At 39.4% G+C, this 24,511-nt stretch overlaps 1 protein-coding gene and 1 long non-coding RNA gene across 6 annotated transcripts in view; one reads left to right on the top strand and one right to left on the bottom strand.

Moving 5' to 3' along the window:
* The first annotated feature begins 1,317 nt into the window (after positions 1–1,317).
* Positions 1,318–24,511, top strand: part of TRIM2 (tripartite motif containing 2) — a 67,965-nt gene continuing 44,771 nt past the window's right edge. For 2 of the 5 annotated variants that reach the window (XM_089525667.1, XM_089525666.1), the window contains exon 1: positions 2,681–2,824. The gene's annotated coding sequence lies outside the window, so the exon portion shown is untranslated. Of the gene's footprint in view, positions 1,648–2,024; positions 2,324–2,680; positions 2,825–13,281; positions 13,373–24,511 lie in introns of those variants that run through there. The other 3 variants (XM_089525661.1, XM_089525664.1, XM_089525665.1) reach the window with 3 other exon arrangements.
* Positions 8,868–23,715, bottom strand: LOC149312907 (uncharacterized). The gene is made up of 3 exons (XR_016281332.1): positions 23,615–23,715; positions 19,271–19,330; positions 8,868–9,781 (listed from the first exon to the last, which is right to left on the bottom strand). It is a non-coding gene; the product is annotated as an uncharacterized LOC149312907 (long non-coding RNA).

The following is a 24,511-nucleotide window of genomic DNA, read 5'->3' as shown; positions in this document are numbered from 1 at the left end:
GGTAAATGCCACATCCCCATTTCTGCCAAAATGCAGATGTTTGGGGCAGTGGTGTCACCCTATCCTAGGGTGTCACCTAGTACAGTCTGCACCCCCTAACCCCACTAGTGATGCCACTGCTCCCTGCAGGCATGCAATCTCTTAACAACTCTCCCCAGCATGAATATGACTCTTAGGTCAAATTAGGCTCTTCACTAATAGTTTTCCACCTCAGCCCCTTGGCTCTGGAACACCCTGCCCGACCAGCTCCGCACAGTCACCTCCCTTGATGTATTTAAAAGGACTCTAAAAACTTTCCTTTTCCGCCAGGCTTTCCCCCCATTTTGAGTTTGTTATGGTTTGTTATATTGTCATTTTGTGTATTGGGGTTTGTATATTGGGATTTTATGCTGGTTTATGATGTTTTAAGATGCTAATATTGATGTTTTTAACTGTTCTTATGGTATTCTGGGGGTTGGAGGGTTTTTGCTGTTTTTATATTGTTTCTGCTGTTTATATTGTTTTTAATGTTTATGTACACCGCTATGATCTAAAAAGGAATAGCGGTATATAAATAAAAATTATTATTATTATTATTATTATTATTATTAAAGAGTGGCTGTGCAACTCAACATTTGCAACTGAATTTAGAGAGAGGCGTTTGTATTTCTGTGGTTTCAAGTCACCTGTTTTCTTAGGCAAGGGATACTCAGGAGTGGTTGTGCCAGATCCTTCCTCTGAAATAGAACCTGCAGCAGCTGGTATCCAATAGCTGTTCCCCCTCCAGGTACTAACCAGGGCTGCCCCTGCTTAGCAGCCAAGATGAGACAGGATCTGGTGCCTTTAGGGCAGATCACAAATTACATTTAGAAGATTGATAGAAAATGTGATTTTCTCATTTATTTCTCGGATGGACTCATAGGGAAGAAGTGCTACTGAAATATCCCCCTCCCTGCCCTTTCCATATTAAATTGTAATTGTGAGTATTGCACTAAAAGCAGCCATCTGGGCAAAACAGTCATCCCTCTTATGTACATTCAGAGAAGTCTCCTTTCAAAAGGCTCTCGTCGCTCTGAGTGACCCCTTTCCTTGGTGCCCCAAATAATGTGGCTTTCTGCCAGTGTTTTCAAGGCGAACCGTGAGATTTCTTCGGCCTGCCAGCGTGGTCCTTTTCTGTTCGTTTGTTTTAAACAATATTAGGATGTAAATGTCACATCGGTTTCCGAGAAGCCTCATAATCTGGGCCATATACATTATGTAAGGTTTCTATGGCAACAGTTTCTCTGGGGTGGAAAGGAGCTGTCTGCAGTTTCCACAGAAACTGCTCCCTGCTGAGACAGGTGCCTTGGAGAGAGAAGGGATGGGAATAGAAATGAGGATGGTCCCGTGATCTCTGCAGCATGCATGCATCATAGCAAATACAATCATCATTATCATCATCTCTTCCTCCTCCTTCTCCATAGCCTAGAGGGATGTATGGGGGGGAGGGAGATTTGGAGTCCTGCATCCTATAATACAAATCCCTCCATCCTACCTTTGGCCTATATGGAGGTGGCTCTGTTGTTTGGGGTTTGGAAATGTCACTCATGAAGGAAGAACCGAAACCAGGCACTTCATCTTTTACAGTCCAGTCTTTGAAGCATCAATTTGCATGGGAACATTTGACTGGTAAATGTCAACTCTTCCTTTCCTTTCTTTGAGAGCCAGCAAAGAGGAATCTGGGTACAGTAGAGGGAGAAAAAACATCTAATGTTTATTTTTTTATTTTTTCCTTTTTAAAATAAGCAACCATGATGACTAGAAATTGTTTATCCAGGATATTAATGTGTTCAGTGAACTGCGGCACATATTGCATGATTCCTCCGTACCCCAAATGCTGATTCATCCAGTGCTTGATTTATGTCATATCAACCCATTGCAGTGCTTAATAATGTTTGCAAGATATATTAGTGTAATGTTTTCATTTTTAAAAAAAAGAAAGGAGCATACCACTGTTATTTATCTAGTTTCACGGGTGTGGTGAGGAGGAATTTGATGGCATTCTCTGAAGGTTTAATGCTGGCATAACTGAAGATTAACATGCTGGCTATTTCATCTTCTCCTGTCACCTCTTTTCCTCTTTCTGGGGAAAAAAGCCTGATGTGGTTATTAAATCTGGCAGCTGTGTGGTTCGTATATAAGGGAAAGCAAGTAGAGCAGAGCATGTAAAAAATGAGTGGCTTTTAGATAACAGCCTCTTCTTTTGCTGGTCTCTGACTTGAAAGGCAGTTCAAAGGGCTCTTTCTCTCCTTTGTAAATTGCTAATCTCTGGATCAGTGCACAGGTCTCAGAAATCATTGCAAATGTAAGTATTCCTGGCTTTCCTTTTGCTGTTTCCGGGTTGCCAATTGAAGGGTGGTGTTCTGTTTGATTTTATTATAATTTCAGTCCAGTGTTGTAGCTGAAAAAGCAACAAGAGGAAAGGCAAAAGAAAGTAAATTTTATTTTGTAGGGCTGAACTTTTTCAGTGGAGAGAAGAGAATGGGAAAAGAGAGAAAGAGAAGAGCTCTATAATAGAATAAGTAGTCATATGTCACAGTGATTAGAGATTGCTAGTGTGTTGTGAGGTAAATTCAGGAACCTCAAGCTTTTTAAAGGACGGATCTAGACATTTGTCAGGAACTATTTATTCCTTAAAACAGAAGGTTAGGAAACCCTGGTTAAATATTATGGGGTGGGGTGGAGAGAGTTCCAGAACTGTAGCTGGGATATTCTGCAGGATCTGGCAGCAAAAGCTGCAGCAAACAGCCATTATAAGGGAGTGTTAAACCACATCAGACGTGAAAAGAAAAATGCCAACAGAATGGTGAGCAATGGCTTTTTTTTAAAAATGAAGCTTTCTTAATGCATAAATAGCATGATCTTACATTTCCTTTGACATACAATTGTTTAATAATGGTGCGTGGGAAACACTGTAGTCGCAGTGATGCAGCAGGCATAATAATTTCTTAATGATTCAAGCATAGATTTTAACATCAAGGAATCTCTCTTTTTGGTCAACATTTTGCACTAAGTGGCACCAATTTTTGCTTTTTGTGTATAAGAGTACAACCAACTGGGATTGTAGGCTACATCTCACAGTATCGTACTACATTATAAACAATATTTGCATACTAGAAATGGTGCAACTAGTACCACGTGTGCTCATATCAGATAATTGCATGAGAAATGCCTGCCATTTCCAATTTGTCTGACTTGTCATGTCCTGTTTTGCTTATTTCCAGGATGAATTATTTACTGGCTATTCAGTCACGGCATTGTTCTGTGTAGCAATTTTATTACTACAATTCTTTTGCATGCTTGTTAAAGAAGGGAAGCCTGAAAGAAATAGAAAGCTGCATATATTATATCTCAATTTGAATGATCAAGTAAGCTATGATTTTAGAGCATGGGAATTTTCCATGGTTTTGCATGCTCCTTCTTCTCTTTTCATGTGCGGTACAAATTCTCCTATTTTTCTATTATTTTTTGTTAGTTTGTTGTAATATCTGGTTTGGGGAACTATAGTTAAAACTAACTTCTAAGTCATGGTTTTCAAACACACTTCAAATCATGGAGCTATAGCCAGACTTAGATATACTTAGAGTCAACCCATTCACGTCAGTGAAATTTAGCATAGCCATGAGTAATGTAAGTCCAGTTTCTTCGAGTGGATGATTAAATCTGATTCAGATTTGGAGGTTAGTAATAATGATGGTTTGTCTAAGAGAGAGATAGCAAACACTGGTTGCTGTAATCCAGAAATAGAGGAGTGAAACCATACGGAAGACACATGAGTGTGTGGGTGTGGCATGCTGAGCTATGACTATCAAGGCTATAAATGAAACTAACTATCTTAAGGCATTCTTGATTTTACTGCAATGAACTTGGATTCTGTGCATTTGATTTTGTATGCCTATGTATATAAGAAGCCCAAAAAGATGGATACTAAATTTTATGCGGCCCAAAGACAAATAAAATATTTATCTGCATTCTGGCAAAATATATGCAATGTGGGGGTATATATTTATTTGTCTACTCCATTTCTATGCTGCCTTTTCAACACAAATGATGCTCAGAGCAGCTAAACGTAACAAATACAAGATTGTAACTGAAGCTTAGAAATCAGGTGAAGCACATCAATAAAATGAAGAAACAAACCACACCCACAAGTTAAATCTATTTCAGTAAATGGCAAGCAAGCTTATGTTTAAGATCTCATTTTGTCTTTTTGGTGACAAAAAAGATGTTGTAAGATGGAACTAACCTAGCCCCCGACCCCTTTGACAGAGGGCCCCAGAGCTTGAGATACTATTCAAAAGGCCTATTCTTATATTCCAAGTAGGATACACACTCATTGGTCATTCCTGCTTGCACCAGGAGTAGCTAAATAAACCATGGTTGCAGGCAACTTTCTTTTCCTGGCTTGTTCCTCCAAACAAACCAGAAAAAGAAAACAAGAACAAACTCTAGACGATGTTTTAAAAATCTAATTTCTTGGAAGGAAACAGACAACAGAGTAAACCAAATGTGTCATGGGACTACACCCGGCTTCTTTCTCAAAGATCTTAAAAATCTCAGTAGGCTAAATTAGGAGATGAATATGGACTGATGCCAAGTTCCACAGTTCTCTATAGATCATAAGAAGCACTGACATTCAAGTCTACACATGAACCAGTAGCCAATGGATCAATTGTAATATTGGAAATAGCTTTTTCCCTATTCCCTAATAGGTCACGTGGTATCAGCATTCTGAACTGTCGGACATTTCTCAACACTTTTTTCAAAGGCAACATAGAGCTTGTTACAGTAGTCCAAATGAATACATCTACAGTGTATGAGAGTGAACATGGTACATGGACCAATGGACTGATTTGATCCAGGATGGTTTCCCATCTTCCTGTACAATAATTTGCAAACTGCAATATGATTGGAAGCTAGTGTGGTATAGTGCTGGGCTCTATATGCCATGAGACTGGGGTTCAATTCCCTTCTTGGCCATGGAAGCCCACTGAGTTACTTTGACCAAGAAACTCTTTCTCAGTCTCAGAGGAAGGCAATGACCAACTTTCTTGACAAATCTTACTGAGAAAATCCTATGGTATTTTCAGTTGAGTGTTGCCATTAATCAGAAATGACTTGAAAGTAGACATCAACAACATGTATGTATATGACATCTAGTTAAGATGTCTGACATACAGCTGAAGTGTGTGCCAATACAACAGGCCCCAATTGGTTTGGGATACTCGACTTAGCTGTGATAATATACTCCTGGCTGCTACTGAATAGTCTTGAATCTTTGTTCACTGATGGGACTTTTGACTGTCCCAGAGTACCTTATTTTTATCTGGATTAAGCTCCAATTTGTTCACTCTTATCAAGTTGACTACCAACATAAGACCATGAATTAGAATGTGAACAGCTATTTTGTATCTAAATAGAAAGGAGAGAGTGAATTGAATCTTATCAGCTTATGGGTAGCACCAAAAACCCAGCCTCTGGACAACCACTCCATTGTGTTAAATGCCTGTGTTACATAGTAGGAAGAACAAGATGAAACTGTAAGGCATAGCTGTGTTAGCCTGGAAAATCAGTATGCAAAGGGATCTTGTAGCACCTTTGAGACTAACTGAAGTCCGAAACACACTGCAGAAATAATCCGGTCTGAGACTGCTTTAACTTCCCTGGCTCAGTGCTAGGGAATCCTGGGAATTGGCATTTATTATAGCACCAGAACTGTCTGACAGAGAAGGCTAAATGTCTCACAGAATTACAGTTCCTAGTAGCCCCTAGCATTGAGCCAAGGTAATTAGAGTGGTCTTGGACTGGATTATGTCTGCAGTGTGGTTTAGGCCTGAAAGAGAGAAGTTGGTAGCATGAGCTATCATAGACTTGACTCTACTTCCTTAGATGTATGGAGTAGAGAGGAAAGTCCAGACACAGACCTATATAAGCATCCTCTGTGTGGGGATATCCATAGGAATACAAAACTTTGTGGGCATGAGAAGAAGTGATAACTTCAGTTTTAAAATGGTTCTTGTGGGGGAAAGACAGGAGGAAGAATGTTGCCTAAAGCCAAGGTGAGTAGATAACCATATGAATGAATACTGGGATGTAGTGTGAGAACAAAAAAGAAGACATACAGGCTGTGCAGACTGCCCCTAAGGGGCGGCTTGCAGCCGCCTGCAGCTCCAACAGATCAGGGTCATGGCAACCGCACGCCGCAGCCCTGATATGGCCTTTCCAGGGTACAAAAAGGAGCTGCAAAAAGCGGCTTCTTTTTGCGCCCTGGAAAGGGCGTGATACCTGCAGCAGCATGGCTTTAAGCCGCTCCTTTGGCGTGGCACCGTGTGGATGTAACGCCAGAGGAGCGCAATGACTCCGTGCACCTTATAGAGCGGTGCAGGGCATCACACCACCCTGGGGCAGAGTCAGAGCGTTCATTATGTGGACTCCATGCCCTGACTCCACCCCCAGGCCAGCCTTAATGGCCAGTGTGCACAGCCTCATAATGAACTGGCCAAGTGAGCCCTCATGGTTTCCTGGCACACTACACACATTACAGTATAATACTAGCTAACCCCTCCATCACTAGCTAACCACCTCATTGCCTTCCTCCTAGACTGAGAGCATGTGACTTTCCCAAGATCACCCAGTGGTTTTGATAGTCAAGCTGGGAATCAAAACCTAGTCTCTGCTCAAACCACTATGCCACACTGTCTCTCACCACCTAGACAAGATTGCTCAAAGAAGCAGAGCAACTGACTCACAATTAGAATATTGGTCTGAGATTTGATTGATTCTGGCTGTATTCTGTATCAACCTAACTTATTTCACAGGGTTTTGAGGATAAAGTGAGGAGGAAAAAGTAATACTGGTTGTCTTGAATTCATGAAAAGAAGTGGTGGATATAAATGTTAGTAATAAATAAATACTGGAAATATTCTAGTGATGCCTTCAACCACACATAAACTAAGTGGGGAAGTTTAATTGTGGTTCTGGTACAATTAAAACAATGTATGATTTAAACATGGCATATATATTCTACACATATCACGTAAATGATAACCTCTTCCAGGTACCAGAATACATGGTCCTCTGATATTGTCCGCCCCCCACCCCTGGCTAGTTCAAACATAGAATTTATGCTTCATGGAAAAACATATATGGGATTAGACATGGAAGATGCTATGCCAGAATTAATTGTGAAAACTGTTAAAACCTAGATGGCCATGGATTTGTAACAGTTCTCTAGCCAACAGATAAAATTAGTAATCAGTTATTGCTCAGGCAGTAGGTAATTACAAAGCAAAAGCTAACCAGTGAAGCTCAAAACTGGTTAAGGACTTAAATTAAAAACTGCCCAATATAGATTAATGTGAACATGCTCCTGGTGTAATGTATTCTTGAACTGTAAGCATTTTTCTGCCTTTGGGTATGCAAACTGCAGTTTGTTTTAAAGCATATTTTGCCATCTTATCATTTCCAGTACCTCTTGTTTCTTTACGTGAACGGCTAGTGCCATTAATTCACCATAAGATGTTGCAATCTGAAAATGTGCAAATATACATTTTTAAAAACCCTAGAAGTCATGATGATAAAAGGCAGTTTTAAAGCAGCAGAATGATGCACATAATGTACCTTCTTTGTGTAGAACTAATTATGAATGCTACTGCATGGGTCTTATCAGCCATGAAACACAGTACTTAGGAATCAATAATTATTGATTAAAAAAGAAGCAATTATTTACAGTGTAATTACGGAGATGCTGGTGGTAGTTCAGTTTAGTGCTGACCTTGACACTTTGGGTACAGAATCTTAATAATTGCTTCCCGTTCAACATGCCAGCTTTGTTCTCAGAAAATGTGGGGAAAAAAGATTGCACTGAGGCAATATTTAACATAGGTAGTAAACAAAATTGCACAACATTTCTGTATCTGTCTTGAATAAAGTACGTTCTTTTTTTAGTTCTGTAGATTATGTTTTTCTTTCTATGGTATGGTATGCAAATTAAACAGCCATTCAGATTTGTTCCTAGGATTCATGATATTGGGGGCAAGGACCATTTATTTTCTTCATCTCCCCATCACATCAAGTGGTCCACAAATTTGTGTTTTGGAAGCACCAAGAGTAATCTAATGTTACTCCTGCTTCCAAAGTCAACTTTTTAGATTTTTTCCTATATTTTGAGAGTTGTGAGAAAGAAACAAGTGAACAGACCACATCTTAGAACTGTCCTGTGGCAGTGTTGATGATTTGGGGCTGATTTTTCTTTTTTTGTCTTAATGCTTTTTTTCCAGTTTTGGGGGTGGTCTGATATATGCCTGAGGCCCACAAAAATGAGGTTGGGCCACACTTTGACTATCCCTAGATAGAGTTGTTTAGATAAACAGTTAAGCACGGTTTTTCTTTATATTTCTGTCAAATTCCCACACTGGGCAAAGAGCAGCCCATGAGCCATGTCTTCAGTCCCCCCACTCCAAATATTTTGAAACAAAATTTGGCAAACTTGGGGGAGGATGCTCAAATGACCTCCAGGCCTCTTTAAAGCCATGAGGATGAATTATGTCATGTCTTTGGCATCCAGGGACTTTTTTAAGGCCCAGGGCAGGATTATTTGTGACCTTCTGGGTCACTTCTGGACTAAAAAAAAGCCTTCATCTGGGTCTAAAATGCCCCCTATCATGGTGAAACTGCCTACATGTCCTCATGGAGTTGTGGGAGGGCCTTTTTGGGCAGAAACTATTAAGCAAAGGGAAAAAAATGCTTGTAGTTGCATGGCAATGTTCCCAAGATCCCATGGAGGGCCAGGACAGCTGCCCACCCTTGCCTTATCTGAACAAGACTCGTGACAAATATAGAGAAAGGTATCCAGCTGTTTGGAGTAGTTTATTAAACACACACACCTTTAAAAAAACCAATATTTCAGATGTAGCTTTGATGGATTGGTCTAATGTCTGGTATACAGCCTTGGTGTATACTTTCCCTACACTAAAATATATAGATTGGACCTTGGCAATTATAATCAGTCTATATTCCAGAAGGCCTTTTTCGAACACAAATCCACCATATGGCCTATACATCATGTGGGAGAGACAGTATTGGATATTGAAAATATATTGGACAGTATTGCATTTTGAAAAGAGGAAGAATGATGTTAAGATAACGCTACTGTGATGATTAATTGAATGCTTTCCTTTCACCATCTAATAGAAGTTCGAAGTGAGGAGGGAGTCTGGATTGGACAACAGTGCAAGGAAAAGTATTAGAGCCATTCCCTCCTCCATCAAAATTATTTTCTCCAAACTGCTTTTAGTGGAAGAAAATAGTATCTAATATTGGATATTCCACATGATGTCTACATTGCATCAATTTATTTTTAAATCATTTTTTGGCAGCGGTGAGGTGTGTCACTTTTGTTACTGTATATGCAAAAGATGTATGCAAACAAATATTCATCTAATGTTGACTTTCACAAATTCCACTGAAGATAGCAATAATAAAATTTCAATTAAGAAAGAATTGATAAAGAGCAATGAAAAGCAATAGCAGTAAAGAACAAGAGCACAAATGGCACGTGGCTGGTACCAGGAACTCCAGATGACATTTTGCAAAAGACTTGCTCAAAGATCTGATTGTTGTGGTTAACAATTGCCATTCCTCAGAATAGAGTAGGCAAGAAATGGGTTCTTTCAGTAGGATTCAGACTCGTGTAGTCATTATCCCGACTTCAATGTGCTCAGTTTTTTCTGTGGACATTGCTAGCTTTCAGTCTTAGTTGTACCTGTGATCAAAGAGAAAAGCTATCAGTAGACACAATGAGATCCAGAATTTTAGCTTTTAACACAGTGACCTTAGATAAGGGACAGAACAATTCTCACAAAAACTGGGTTAATGGAAAGATGACATATAACACATTCCATTAAGGAATACAAAGAAAAGCTTAAGTCGCTTATGTGTACTGCTGATATAGTTGCACTTTGCTTAATTGCTCATAATGTAGATTTGCCTAGAATTTCAGCTTCAGACTCCTGTCAATGCAGGGTATTTGTAGGAATCAGATGTACTTTATCACTATAACTGGTTTAAACAAACACACAGCACCTATGGAATATTTGCATACATGCTATCAAATTATTCCACTAAAGGCTCTTATAAAATGGTTAAGAAAAGCATGAATTCTCATGATACAGCTATATAAGTTTTGCTGGTATGGTTGGTCTACATCCACTTTTTCCATTCTTGGGGAGACAACATTTGCTTGAATTTTTACTACAGCTGTGGCTAAGGTGGCTCTATGGAAGGGCATTTTTTCTCTTCTCTATTGTTTTTCATCTTCCCTGAATTAATATTTAAATAAACCTTTACTGACATTGAATTTTATGTGCTTCTTTCACAGCTGTGTTTTCCTATATTTTGCTTATATTTTTCTACTTAGCAGAAAAAACTTTAAAATGCTAGCATTTAAAAATTATTTTCAACTTTAAAAACTCTGCTAGTTAATTAATAAAATGCCCAGATCTCCCATATTGTTGTTATGTTCCTTCAAGTAATTTCTGAATTATGACTCTCCTAAGGCAGACCTATCCTGGGGTTTTCTTGGCAAGATTTGTTCAGAGGAGTTTGCCATTGACTTCGCCTGAGGCTGAGAGCATGTCACCCAGTGGGTTTCATGGCCAAGTGGGGAATTGAACCCTGGATTCCAGAGACGTAGTCCAACACTCTAACCAGTAATTAATGAAGTGCCCAGATCTCCCATATGTTATCAAAATGTTATTATACATACTGTTAAGACACAAAATGATGTGTACAGTAATTCAGTCTTATCAGGACTCCTGTCCTGCATGTTTCTTGTGTCCTTTTGCACAGTACAATCACAATGCTTTGATTCCACTTCAACTGCCATGGTTACATCCTATGAAATCCTTGGGTTTGCAGTTTAGGATTTAGAATTAGCTGTAGTGACTCTTCAAATGACACATTTCAAGGTTCTATTGGGTGCAGCATGGCAATTACAGTATCATTGTGTTATATTTGTGTATTGTGGATGGGTTCTGCAATTAGTTTGCGATTCCCAGAGGTATACCATTACAGGAATGTAGGATTGACTCCAAATGCATTGCCATTGAGGACCATGGGTGGTAAATGTGTTGTCATGGAGATGCAACCAGCAAGTCACATTCCTGCAGCCTCCTCATGTATCTAGTAAATATATGAGGATGTATGCCTGAAGATCAATATGTTACGCACCCCCATTACACACAAAATAATTTCATCAAATGAAGCAATATTATTAATTTCCTACTAATTTTTTAAAATGAAGATCCAGTTTCTGGAATTCTGTATCATTCAAAAGCAGAAAGGCTATATTTTAGTCACTTGATGTAAAATGTATAGATCAATGCAGCAGGGAAATGCAGGTATCCATACATCACTTCTGTTTTAATGGAATATATGCTGGCAGAGACTGCTTTAGTCCTAAATGCTTCAAAGGAACATACCACTAAATTAAGCATATGTAAGATCACACCTTAAATCATTTTGTTATCTCTAGCTGGCTATGAATCTCCTTGACATGTATTTTATGATATGTCATAAAAAGCATATTTAGGTTTATGAGAAAGTTAATATAGGCAAAATTCTGGTACTGATATTGATTAGACTATGTGCACGAAGAACCATGTCCCGCTGATTTCCCAAAGGTTAAATCCCTACTGATTCTCTATCAGTCACAGCACAGCACCAGGGCTGAAAGCAATATTCCATTGTTGGAACAAGCTAACATTCAGAACAAACTCTGCCACAGGGGCTTGACACATTTATTGATCGAAAGATCTAGAAGAAACCTTTTCCAATCAATATTGCTAATAACATAATACTACTGCCTTTTCACATACATCTTCAATGCTGAATTACAATTTGGCTATATGTGGAATGATGGTTGCATTTCCTGCATAGAGAAACTGCATGCTTTTTAAGAAGCATGCTGTGTTCACAAGAAAGACTACAGCCTGGAATATGATTCTGTGTCACATAGCAGACCACCAAAATGTAACACAGTGTAGACTGTAACTTCCCCGTACATGTTTTGACCATTCATGTATACAGTACTTTCGCTTATACTAATACTATAATCTGCTTAATGCCATATAAGACAAAGGCAACAGACTGCCAGTTTACATTGCTGGAATGATTCAAGTTAAATCATGGAAGCACTAGAAATGTATTAGAGACTCAGTACCCTTTCACACTACATAGTCGCAGCACTTACATTCCACTTTAACTGCTATGATTTCATGTACTAAACAGGGCTGATCCTGCTTCCAAGATCAGATGGGAGAAGGTGACCAGACATCCTCCTTTTCCAGGACATGTCCTCCATTTTGAGCATGACTATGAAGCATGAACTTACAGTGGCCCCTTGGTATCCACAGGGGTTTGGTTACAGGACCCCCGTGGATAACGAAATCAGTGGATGCTCAAGTCCCAAATGCAATGGAGAGTAAAATCATGTCCCTTATATAAAATGCCAAAAATCAGTGTTTGCTTTTTGGAATTTATTTTTAAAATATTCTCAAGCCATAGATGTTTGAATCCCTGGCTACAGAGGGCGGACTGTATATCTTTATGATTGTTTTCAGCTTTTATTTTGTGATGTTCTCTATTTTTCTAGAATGCCCCATATTTTGCAGTGCCTTATTATCCTCCTTCGCATCTGATGTCACCCTGAGATGGGATCTGGTGCCTTTAGGGTTTTAGGTTAGGTTGGGAAATAGCAACTTACTAAAAGAAAAACAAGGCTGAGCAAGGACTTGCAGCCATCACTTCCCAATACTAATCAAATAATCGAAGGATTATTGAATTGCAGTTGTCAGAGCAAGATAAAATGCTTCATAGTCTTGTTGCACATGCTTGTATGAATCTTTTTTACTAATTAACACAAAAGCAGGACTCGTGCATGAAGTGTTAACACTGTGGGTTTTTACTTAGCAGATGGAGCAAATATGTGCTTTTGCTAGAGTGGTTGAGTGATTTATATTTCTCTCTGCTCCAAGCACATGCATGCAGTTGAGTGAGCAGAGCTATGGCCCGGGCTTTTCTCACTCCCCCACTTTCCTCTTAAGAATGAAACACAATATCTGACCCAAACAGACTGCAAGAGAGGCTGATCATTGGCCGACGTTGTCCCCTGATAGGACAGTCCCTCCTCTTTGGTTGTGCTGACAAGCTGTTTATGTTTTTGCAAGGCCACCCTTTAACACAGCCTCCTCATGGTCATAATGGGACCAATTGTCTGAATGCTGCAGGGAGCAGACTTGGACTCTTTTCCTTAGAGGCTGTATTTCAGTCACTGGAAAAACAGAATGGAAGGCTTGTAAGTAAACTCCTAAAGGTGCCATCAGACTCTCTTTCTTCCATTCCCGGGGGATTACAGAATACCTTCCTTTAGTAGATCTGGGGATCTTTCTGGTTCACCATAAAGTTCAGATATGTATGAAAGAATTGACTTTGGAGTGTGTGTGTTTGGAAGGAATCTTTAACCTTTGAAAGAACAGCTACTTAGTATTCAGTGACATGCTTCTGAAGATTTCTCTATTCATACCTCAAATGAGAATGAGATCATCCTGAGAGGTTTATAGAAGCAGATGGGAAGGGGGGGACCCTAAATGAATGAGGTTAATAGGGCAGAATTGTTGGGAGAGGCTCTGTCTAAAGTTTAACAGGGGTAGAACAGTGAGTTAATTGTCAATATGTGCATCTTAAAGCATTTAAAATATATGAACATGTAGACATTTTTCAAAGGTCAGGCAAGAACAGTGTGTGGGTTGGGGTCCCTTGGAATAAACCCAATCCTCTGGAAAACTGGAAAAGTTTAAGTGATGGCATGCTGTGTGAAAGTTAGTGTTCTGGGAAAGTGCTTCGTTGTTGTAAGATGTATGAATAGTAATAAATGCTTCATGCGCTTCAGTGTCAAAATAAAAAATACCAGGCCTGCCAAAGCTTATGGAGCACATCAACTAGGAATTTTTGGATCAGTTTAAAACACCACTATTCTTTAGGTTGAAGGTACTTGCTGTTGCTCCCACCCCCATTCCAATCTCTGCATGTTTACTAAGCAAATACTGGCATGCAGAGAAAACAGTGGTTAAGTGAACACTGTTAAGTAAGACTTTAAAAGGGGGAGGCAGAGATAAATCTTTTGTCAGTATCTACAAACAGCAATATCTTTATGGGGCTGTTTAGAATCTGTGATTTTGTGTGTGTGCTTTCAAGTCACCTGTCGATGACCCCATGAATTCCATAGGGTTTTCGTAGGCAAGGAATATTCAGAGGTTGTTTTGCCAGTTCCTGCCTCTAAAATATAGCTTGCAGCTCCTGATATTCATTGGCGATTTCCCATCCAAGTAATAACCAGGACTGGCCCTGCTTAGCTTCCATGATCATATGGGATCTGGTGACATTAAGGTATTTGGTTAGACTAAGAATTAGCCTTTGAGGGATTCAGACTCCTCCAAATCCCCCCCCCCCCCGACAGAACAGTATAGATTGTTGTAGCAATGACAGCAGTTGAGAGCTGCCCTTTTAGCACACTCTCCTTCAACACCTGAATCTTCACTGATTTTTATAGGCCATGAAAATACCATTTTCTAAATTGAGAAAATCAAGATAAGTGGTTAATTGCTTCTTCTAGACTGCACAGTATGTAATTAATGACTTTTAGAACTTCAGAAACTAGTACATGGCCTTCTGTTTCATTTTATTGTCCCCCAAATCCTCTCATCAGTTATTTTCCAATAACGAGTAAATAAACAGGGGAAATTTGTTTTGGTTAAAAGAATTGCACAGATTTTATAATGTGATCAGGCCTGCCAAATAGCAAGGGAATCCACTGAGAAAGTAGACTTTTTCCTTCCTGGCAGGATTCCCATGCTTTCTAGGCTGAAATCCAATTCAGCTTGAGAGAAGCTTTGCATGATGCATGTCCACTAGTCATGCAGGCTATTGACACAACAAGGTGGGGCATACTAAGGTGGAGCATCCTTAGGTTTGTTTAGGAATTATCTAGAAATTGAAAGTTCAGCCTTTCCCAACTTAGTATGGTCCATATAAATTGGAGTACAGCTGGCTAGGAGATTGAGGATTTATAACCCCAACCCTCCGGAGGGTATGATGTTGAGGAAGGATAGTGTGGAAAATTATGGAAGCTAACATTCTTGTGAAATGTGAAAACACATTGATAGTTTTTGTTCATCTTTGATACTGGCTACTTTATTGTTGTTGTTATGTGCATTCAAGTTGACTCTGACTTACAATGATAATATGTATTTATTTATTCACAAGGATTTGTACAGTTTGCCATTGCTCTTAGGCTGAGAGAGTGTCACTTATCCGAGGTCACCCAGTGAGCGGTAATATATTTACCTTTGTTTAGTTAATATCTACCTCATTTTTAGCTCCAAAGACAAGCTCTTGGTTGCATCTGCACTGCAGAAATAATCCAATTTGACACCTCTTTAGCTGCTATGGCTCAATGCTATGGGATCCTGGGAATTGTAGTTTGTTGTGGCACCAGAGCTCTCTGACAGGGGAGGCTAAATGATGCCCAAACCTACAATTCCCAGCCCTTGTATTTTTCTCAAATGATCTTCCAGCCATATAAAGTTTTATTTAATTAATGTACAATATAAATATAAAAATAAAAAATAATATGCATTTTCAATATAATTAAAGTTTTATTAATTATTGATATTAACTAATACATAAATCCAAGACAGGAGTTAGTCAACCTGTGGCCTTCTAGGTGTTGCTCAACTGTTAACTCCCATCAACCTTAGGCATCATAACCAGTGGTGAAGAATTATGGGCATTACAGGCCAATATCTGGATACACTCAAGTTGCCCACGTCTGATCTAAGACCTGTCGTGTCTTCTTTACTAGTGGAACTAGACCTTTTTTGTTATCTAATAATGTTGTTATCTATAATGCCTGCTGTAGCTGCTACATATTTATATTTTATATTGAGCTAAATGGAGGATGAGATAGGAAAAAAAGAATCTGATAAGGATAGTTTCAAAATTCTCTGGCAGCAATCCTGTTTCGTAGCTTCACAAAGAAAATAAACCTGGACTGAGTTATATTCTTAAATAAATGAGCCTTTGTGGATGTATTATAGAAAACAGTTGTCACATTTTAAACTGAAGTCATATTCAAGGAAATGTTAAGCTTTTTGTTCTAAGGCTGGGCCACATGAGAAATGCACTAACTGGCTTAAGCATCACCTGGAAAAACTTGCTTAAGACACATCCATCTCTCTGCCAAGTTCTGCAGCTAAGACAAAGCCTTAGCTTCAAGAAGTGTTGGGAGAACAGGACAATGTTTCTTTCTTCTGGAATTCTATGGCATTCACCTTTGCAAAAGCACTATGGCTGTGTTCCCATTGTGTGTGGGGTGCACTTAAGGGGAAAAAGGTCCTTTTCCTCCTGGTCTTTTCTTTATTTTCTTTCTTAGGGCACTCCTTGTGCTTTTTGCCTCTGTTTTACAGTTTCTGCCTGGGGCAAAGACATCAGCCAAATGGATTTTCCTTTAATGCTGCCCTGAGTCTTCATGCTCTTGTTTTAGTTATGATTCTTTTGGCAAAGGCGGTTGCTTCCACCTTCTGTACAAAGCAGCCTTTTTGCACACTGGTCACCAATCAATGGTTGTTGCACACGACACTGTGAATCTGTCAAAACGGAAGCAATGCTGCACATTCGTGTTGCGTTGTTTTGATAAGGACCGTGCACCAAGCACACAGTGAAAAGGAATGACTATATTTTGATCAAAGGACATCAGAAAAATCAAGGGTAGGCCTGACAAAGGCTGGCAGCCGTGATGACTATGTGCAGAATAAGTTCCAAAGCACCCTGGGCCAAAGTGTCCTCTGAGGGAGAGCTACCTGTGCCACTGGGCTCCAGGGGTACCCCCAATAATTTTTGTTGCTTGACACAGAGGAGCAAATGCCCATTCCCACAGTAAAGCCACATAGTAAGCTAAGCCAGCCAGGATGGCAGAAAAGACATGATGATGATGGTTAATCATTATTAATAGTATTAGTATTAACCCCTTCCTCTCCCCACATTTCCCCCAGATCAGGGCTCAAGGCAGCTTACAACAGTTGCAACAAATACCAGTACAATGTAAAAGCAATGCTAAGCAGGAATGATGGTAACAGCATTTTGACCACTAGCAGGCAGCTGAATCAGTGGCCATTTCAATTTTCCACAATGTTCCAAGCAGTGGTATTACTGTCTACAGGAAAAGAGATTCCACCTAAACATTAGGAAGAACTTTCTGACAGTAAAAGCTGTTTGAGCATGGGATAGCAATAGAAATAGCAAGTACATTTCTATACCACTTATCAGTGCACTGAAGCACTCCCTAGGTGGTTTACAACTGTAAGCTAATTGCCCCCAACAAGCTGGGTACTCATTTTAATGACCTCAAAAGGATGCCAGGCTGAGTTGACCCTGAGCCCCTGGCTGGTATTAAAATCACAACTTTGTGGTTTGTGAGTGACTGGCTGCACTACAGGCATTTAATCACTGCAGTGGAGTCTCCTTCTTTGGAATTCAGAGACATAGCCATGGCTGGAAAATCAGTATGCAAAGGGATCTTGCAACACCCCTGAGACTAAGAGCCTGAACACACTGGCACAATATGCTGGCATGGGGGAGGTCTGGGAGCGTGGTGTTTAGATGATCTGTGCCCTGATGACGCCCCCAAGCCGGTGTCATGCCGCCCACCCAAGGGATGGTGGGCAGTGTTATGGCACTCTGGCAGCATGGCATTCATACCCCCTAAGTCTCTGCTACAGAAATTTAGGCTGCACTTAGGTGATAGATGCTATTTTGATTAGATGATCCAGGAGACGAGAAATACCAACTAATCCAATGCATGTTGAGCTGCACTTTCTGACTCTGCTACCTATGCTTACTTTGCCAGTCCTTGATCTGCCATTTGGATTAGTGCACAACAGTTTGGGGCTAAGCACAGTCCTGGAGCTGATTCATACTCCACAGTTATAGCATAATTAAATAATAAATAAATAAAAGTTTTATTTTTATACCGCCCTTCTTACAATCAGGGCGGTGTACAGCATAATAAACAGATACACAAAATACAATAAAATACATTAAAATCTACAATTAAAATACATTCTGGCCAGCTTGCCACTTATATCGGGGAATGCTGACTTGATCAGGAAGGTTTTTAGTTCCTTCCTGAACTGGGCCAGGGAGGTGGCCGAGCGGAGCTCTATGGGCAGCGTGTTCCAGAGGGTCGGGGCCAAACATAATTGCTTGGATCTAGTGGGATTTGTAGGTTGGTGAGGCAGTAACACTCTCTCATTTAGATTTCTAAATACCGCTCCCTAAACTACATATTTGAGGATTCCATAGGATGGAATTGTGGTAGTTAAAGTGGAACGATAGTGCTATAATGGTATAGTGTGAAAGGGCCCTTGGTCTCTCTTCAAAGGAAACTGCTGTTGTGCTGTGTGCTTTGTTTTCCTTACTGTTACACATCTGCATGCAAATCATGCTAGAAACTGGAAACTAGCTGAATGGCGTCAGAATTCCACACAATTGTATGGGGTCTCTTATGTTCCTGGACCAGCTTGAAGAAATAATATTTTGGCAGTGTTGCCTTTGGCAGTCCTAACACTCCACCTGGGCCAGCTGGTGTCATTTCAATGAATCGTGTGAGCTGCTGAGGGAATGTGGTGTTTGCATGCTTCACTCTCTCCTCTGCGATTACATCAGACTATGAATCAGGTCAGCTGGGGATGGTGGGTGTGTAGGATTTAGCTTCCCCACTAAGCTTCAGTTGTCCTAGCATTCTCAACAATCTAAAAGAAAGTGATGTATGCTACATATGCAATAACGCTCAGTGTTGATTTCATTGGGCATTATATAATACTTCAGTCCTCTGTGAGTGTGACTTAGTAAGAATGAACGTTTGTACAGTATACTGGAAATAGGCCAAAGGCTTTTGAAAACAGGCTGTAGATCTGTTTTTAGTTTGGATGTAAAACATTTGCACTGAGATTCAAATTTGCACTGAGATTAAAAATTGCTTGAACGATACTTGGACAAAGTGTCTAAAATTCTGGATCAGATCTTACTATCAATGATATGCATATACAACTGCCCTTTTTGTTGTTGCTTTAATTAATCAACTGAGAATTGCCAGCTGTTGGGTATTTTTAGTGTCTTTGATATTTAGATTACTTACATTTGTGAAATTCTCCTGACAACTGGACAGAACTCTTGTCTTTTGAGTTCCTCTCTTCAACTGTAAAAAGCAGATGTGTGAATGCTCTGACAGTTAACCAACAGTAAAATCTGCTGCTAGAAAAAGATTAAGAAGGTTTGGCTATATTGTTTGCTTGATTTTTCTTGTCTCTGTTTACTAACTACATTACATCCTTGCTGTGAGCCCAAGTGGGGACAGATAAGCAATCTGTAAATGTTGGAAGGATAATGTCCAGAACTCATTACATTGTAAAACAGTGGAGCAAAGATGTGAAAAAAGAGGAATTTAAAGGAACCTCTCATTCTTTTCCTGGTTGCATTACATAAACAAAATAGGGAAACCCTCTAACTGAAACTGAAACAAACAGTAAAGTCACTCCAGAACATTCATTTATAAATCCATTATAACAAAACAAAACAAACAGTTCTTTCCTGTTCTTTTTCTGAACTGTGTTTCTTTAACCGAATCCCTTCAATGTCATTTTATTTACTTGCTTTTTCTTACATAAAAATTTTGCCTTCACTTTAAAGTTGTTTAAATGGTACTGATTCCCTTAGGTTTCTGTTTATGTTCTGTTTATTAAATATTTATTTTTTTTATTTGCCTCCTTTCTCCTGGAAAGGGACCCAAGGCAGTTCACAGATAAAATCAGTTAACAAATTTACAATACAAATATAAAAACAAAATCATTTTGGCAAAACAATATAAAATTACGTTAAGCATACAAAAGTTTAAAAACACAAAAAGCACACATACTCCGTATAGAAGCCTCCCTGACAAAGATTACACATCAAAATATTACTGTGCCTGTACTTTCTTAGGCCAGATTTTCAGCAGAAATCAGTTACTATTCATTATAATTGGCTGATCATTCCAAAACTGTTAAAACTGCTACTTACATTTTAAAGATGGCAACCAATGCTCTCCTTATCACTGCCTTTCTAAATACCATAAAAGTTTACTATACAGTAAGTACACTGGGCCCTGGGTATCTGATGGGGTTTGGTTTCCAGGACCCGCTGTGGATACCAAAATCCATGGATGCTCAAGTCCCATTAAATACTATGGCTTAGTAAAATGGTGTCCCGTATATAAAATGGCAAAATCAATGTTTGCTTTTTGCAAATTTACATTTTTGGAATATTATCAGGCCAGTGGTTGAAGCAGTGGATAGGAAATCCATGGATGCAGAGGGCTGACTCTACTTCCTTGCATTAATTTTCATTGAAGAGTATATTTTCAGAGTGGTGTTAAGAAAACACTCTGGCTGAGATTGCTAACAGCAGTTCTGCACTGTTGATGTAAGTAGAGAGGGAGAGAGAGAAGTGCTCCTCCTCCCAGTTTGTTTTTAGGAGGGGGTGGAGGCCCTGTGTGAGGTCACTTTGAAACTCTTCTGCTGCAGATGAGTAACATCTATTTTAGAATTTGGGTAATCTCCCTTTGAGAGTGCTGAACATCAGCTGGAAGTTGAAAAAGAAAAGAAAGAGAGAGAGAGAGAGAAGTAAAGAAAGATTTTATCCATCTTCTGTTCCTGGAGCTGGCTGGAAAAAAAAGTTTCTGCCTGAAGAAACTATGGGATGATGCAGAAGCAGGAAAAGCCATAACAAAGAAAAGAAAATTGACAATTTCCTGCTCTTTTACAGTGGTTTTGCAAAATCTGGGCCCATGCCAGATTTCTTCTTCTACATAAAGTGGGAAAATTCTCTTTGTAACAGGAGCATTGCAAACTCTCCCAGGTGAAAAGGTATCTGTGATTTTAAACATTTTCCCCATTTCCTGTTGTTGTTTTTAAGTCAAACTTGTCTTCTGTTTTTGATGGAGGACAGGCATTCAGCATAGCAGAGGTGCTAAACTCCAGTATTTCTCTTATTACTAGGCTATCAGAAAAGAGTTTTTTTGTCTTTTGAAAGTCTCTGAGGAAATTGGTGGCTTTTTATTATAGGTGTCTAAGCTACTTTGGCTTTGCATGCATCTTTACTAGGAACATGCTTCACATGGTAAGTTTGGATTTCAGATAATATTCATAACATTTTAGATGACTTGTAGACACAAAGATAAGAGGTTTTAGCATTGTCAAGTTTGAATCAGAATTCTGTGAAAAATAGTGTGAGCATTAATTGCAGAAACTTATTGTGCTTTCTATATACTAATTGTATACTGTAGTTTATTGTATCAGTCGCAGATAGGAGGAGAATAAAATGCTTGATATTGATTACATATTGATAAGCAATCTCCTGGTGATGCTATTAATATTTCATCCCTCCAAAACTATGGTATAACTTTGGTATTTATAGTGAGAGCAATAACGTATGAACTTATGAGTTTAATAATTTGGTATCCCATTTTTGTGTGTTTTTTGTTTACACACTAAGGTATGTGATTGAGTCCATATAGAAAGACAAACATGTGTCTATTTATGTGCAATATACGTTCATAAAACAGCTTAAAATGACACTTTAGAAAACATAGCTTGTTTAAAAGTGCAGTGTATGTGCAAACTCTTATCTTGAGGCAGACTGAAAACGTCAGCTGTAGTTGTGACAAACTCTGATCCCAGCTTGATATATTGAACATGTATAAAACTATAATAGTACATTATTGTTATACAGCCACTTATTGCAGGACTGTTGCCTCTTATCATATCATGACAAAGCATTGCCTCTCCCTGAGAGCCACATCAAGAGATGATAAAGGTTATCCCAGTGTGCTTAAACTGTTGGAAATCATTTCTGGCTGTAGGTGTAAGGTCTAACTAATGTTTGAGGCCTCACCTATGTTGTGTATAGTAAATCACTCCTTTGCTCCCACGTGTAATATTAGAAGGGTGGCAATCACTAGTGTAGGTTTGGTGTCTTGGTTAACTTTAAAGCCCAAACAATTCTGTTTATCAGCCTGGCTTTCATACTGTCCTCTGGTGAATGAGATGAGTAGCCAGACCTTTCACTCATTTAAAAACTACAGTTGACCCTCTACATTCTCTGGGATTAGGGGCACAGGACCCTTGTGAAAGTGGAAAAACTGCAAATAAAAAAACCTACTAATTTTTTAACCTGAGAGAACACCCTTCTAGAAATCTCCAGGGCAATTCTGTGGTCAAGATCTGCCAGAAGTAGGACCTATAAATGCCTAGAGAAGTGTTCTCTCTAGGAATCACTAGGTCCTCCAGTGTGACTTTTGGCAGAAGCTGACAATAGTCAAGTTGGAGGACATAAAGATTCCTAGAGAGAACATATTGATCAAATCCGTGAATAATCGGGGTATAAATACCATAAATAAATAAATAAATTCTGCAAAAGTCAAAGCAAATATGGGGGGCCAACTGTACAGAGGAGAGCAAAGATTATGCTAGCAGTAGTGGGGCAATCCCCATCATCTAACGTTGGAAGAAGGGTTGGGTTTTGTTTGGCAGCTTTGTGGCTAAAGCATGGTGTCATCTTCATGATGTATGGCCAAACTGACAACCCAGCCCATTGGTCTGTTCTTGTTCAACAGGAAACATGGTGGTGGAAACACCACTGGCTGGAGGCATTCAAGCAAAAAAGCTTCCATACCAGTATGTTCCTTGTGTAAAAGGAAAGGTGAGCAGAGGGAATGTTTGAATGCCAAAACCTGAAGATATTTTGATGCTTCAAATAGTGGCATGGAAGTTGCTATGCTTCTCTCTGCCTTTTGTTTGGGAAGTACTGGGGGTATTTTACCAATTGAGGAAGAGGATAGTAACTACAGTTCTTGGTTCAGTTAGCAATTTGACCTCAATGTAGGTGCCAGTGATGTTGCCTTCCTTTTGCATATGATGGTCCCAGATTTCTACTGGCAACATCTTGGGAATAGTCTGTTCCTAATTCAGTCCCATTCATGCAGAGGAAGTAAACTAAGCTTCTTTTGATGGAAATTCTAAGGTAGTTGCAATGAATAATCCATGAAGGTAAGAAAAGACTGCAACAAAAATATCTTAATGTACATCTTTAATACAGGGTGGATGGCCGGTGGCTTTATAGATGTCATTGGAACGACACTCCCACCATCTTTCACAATTGGCTATGCCTGATGGCCATTCCAGTGCATCAACATCTAGGGCATCACAAATGGGCTAATCTGGAATCCTCAAGGTCTGTCATATTCATCCTTCCAAAACTGGTAGCAGTCAGACAGGCCTCTAGATGTTATTGGACTGCAACTCTCGGTATTCTTCACCACTGGTTATAATTTCTGGTGCTGATAAGAGTTGCAGACCAATAACATTATTATGCAACATTATTCCCCCATCCCAAGTCAGGAAAGAATAGTCCAAAGCTTCCTGAAGAGTAGCTCAGATTGACTCACCGTTTCATTCTTCATTTTGTGCAGAGAGTGTGAATAGCAGCTTTCCACATTTCTGCCCTGCAACTCAAAGGCAGTTGTCCAGCATAGTTAAATTAAGACAAGGGCTAATCTTGGACATACGAAATATGCAGAATGCCTTCTGTCACTTCCTGTCCTAGCTGCCTCTGTGTCAGGATCAGTTTACATATAAACAAGCCTGGTATTTTGTTTTCATACTTCAGTGTCATTGAGAGAGCAAATGACAGCAACATTTCATAGTATGACCTTGACAACCTTGGAAAACATGAGGAAATGTAGTATGAGAAGTTACTCCGATGCCCACTAACCATAATGTTTTCAGACATCTGAGACTCCTTTATTGCCAGCCTAGAAGGTGGAGTTCATTTTGATCTGGCTGCTTCATATGTATGTTTTTGCTGTTTCATTCTGGTCCCTTATTTTGAAAAATGTAAATAAACCAATAAAAAGGCAGTGGTGCTGAATGTATAAGAAAGAAATGGCTGTCAAATGATCTTGTTCAGTTTTTCCATTGTTAAAACAGAATCTTCTTTCCCCCCAAGAACTACATACTACCAGCATTACCTGGCATTAGCCCATGTCATGTATTGGTAGTTATGTAGTGGGTAGAGTGTTGGGTTCAGATCCTCATTTGGCCATGATACTCATTGGATGACTCACTGGGTCTAGCCAGTCACTTATCCTAAACTACCTCATAGGATTTTTGTGAGGGTAAACATGTGGAGGAGGACCAGGTATGTTGTCTTGAATTCCTAGGAGGAAAGGCAAAAAATCAAGTGTATCAAATATATATCATGAACCACAATGACAGAACATGAAATATATCACCACCACTACTCCTCTGCTTGCTTTGAACTTGGATTTGGATTTGGAATCCAT

This window comes from Sceloporus occidentalis, unplaced genomic scaffold, assembly GCF_023333645.1.
Source record: "Sceloporus occidentalis isolate IW3139 unplaced genomic scaffold, rSceOcc1.0.p SCAF_5, whole genome shotgun sequence".
NCBI lineage: Eukaryota > Metazoa > Chordata > Lepidosauria > Squamata > Phrynosomatidae > Sceloporus > Sceloporus occidentalis.
The sequence above is the reverse complement of the archived record's forward strand: the minus strand, read 5'-3'. Positions and strand labels throughout refer to the sequence as shown.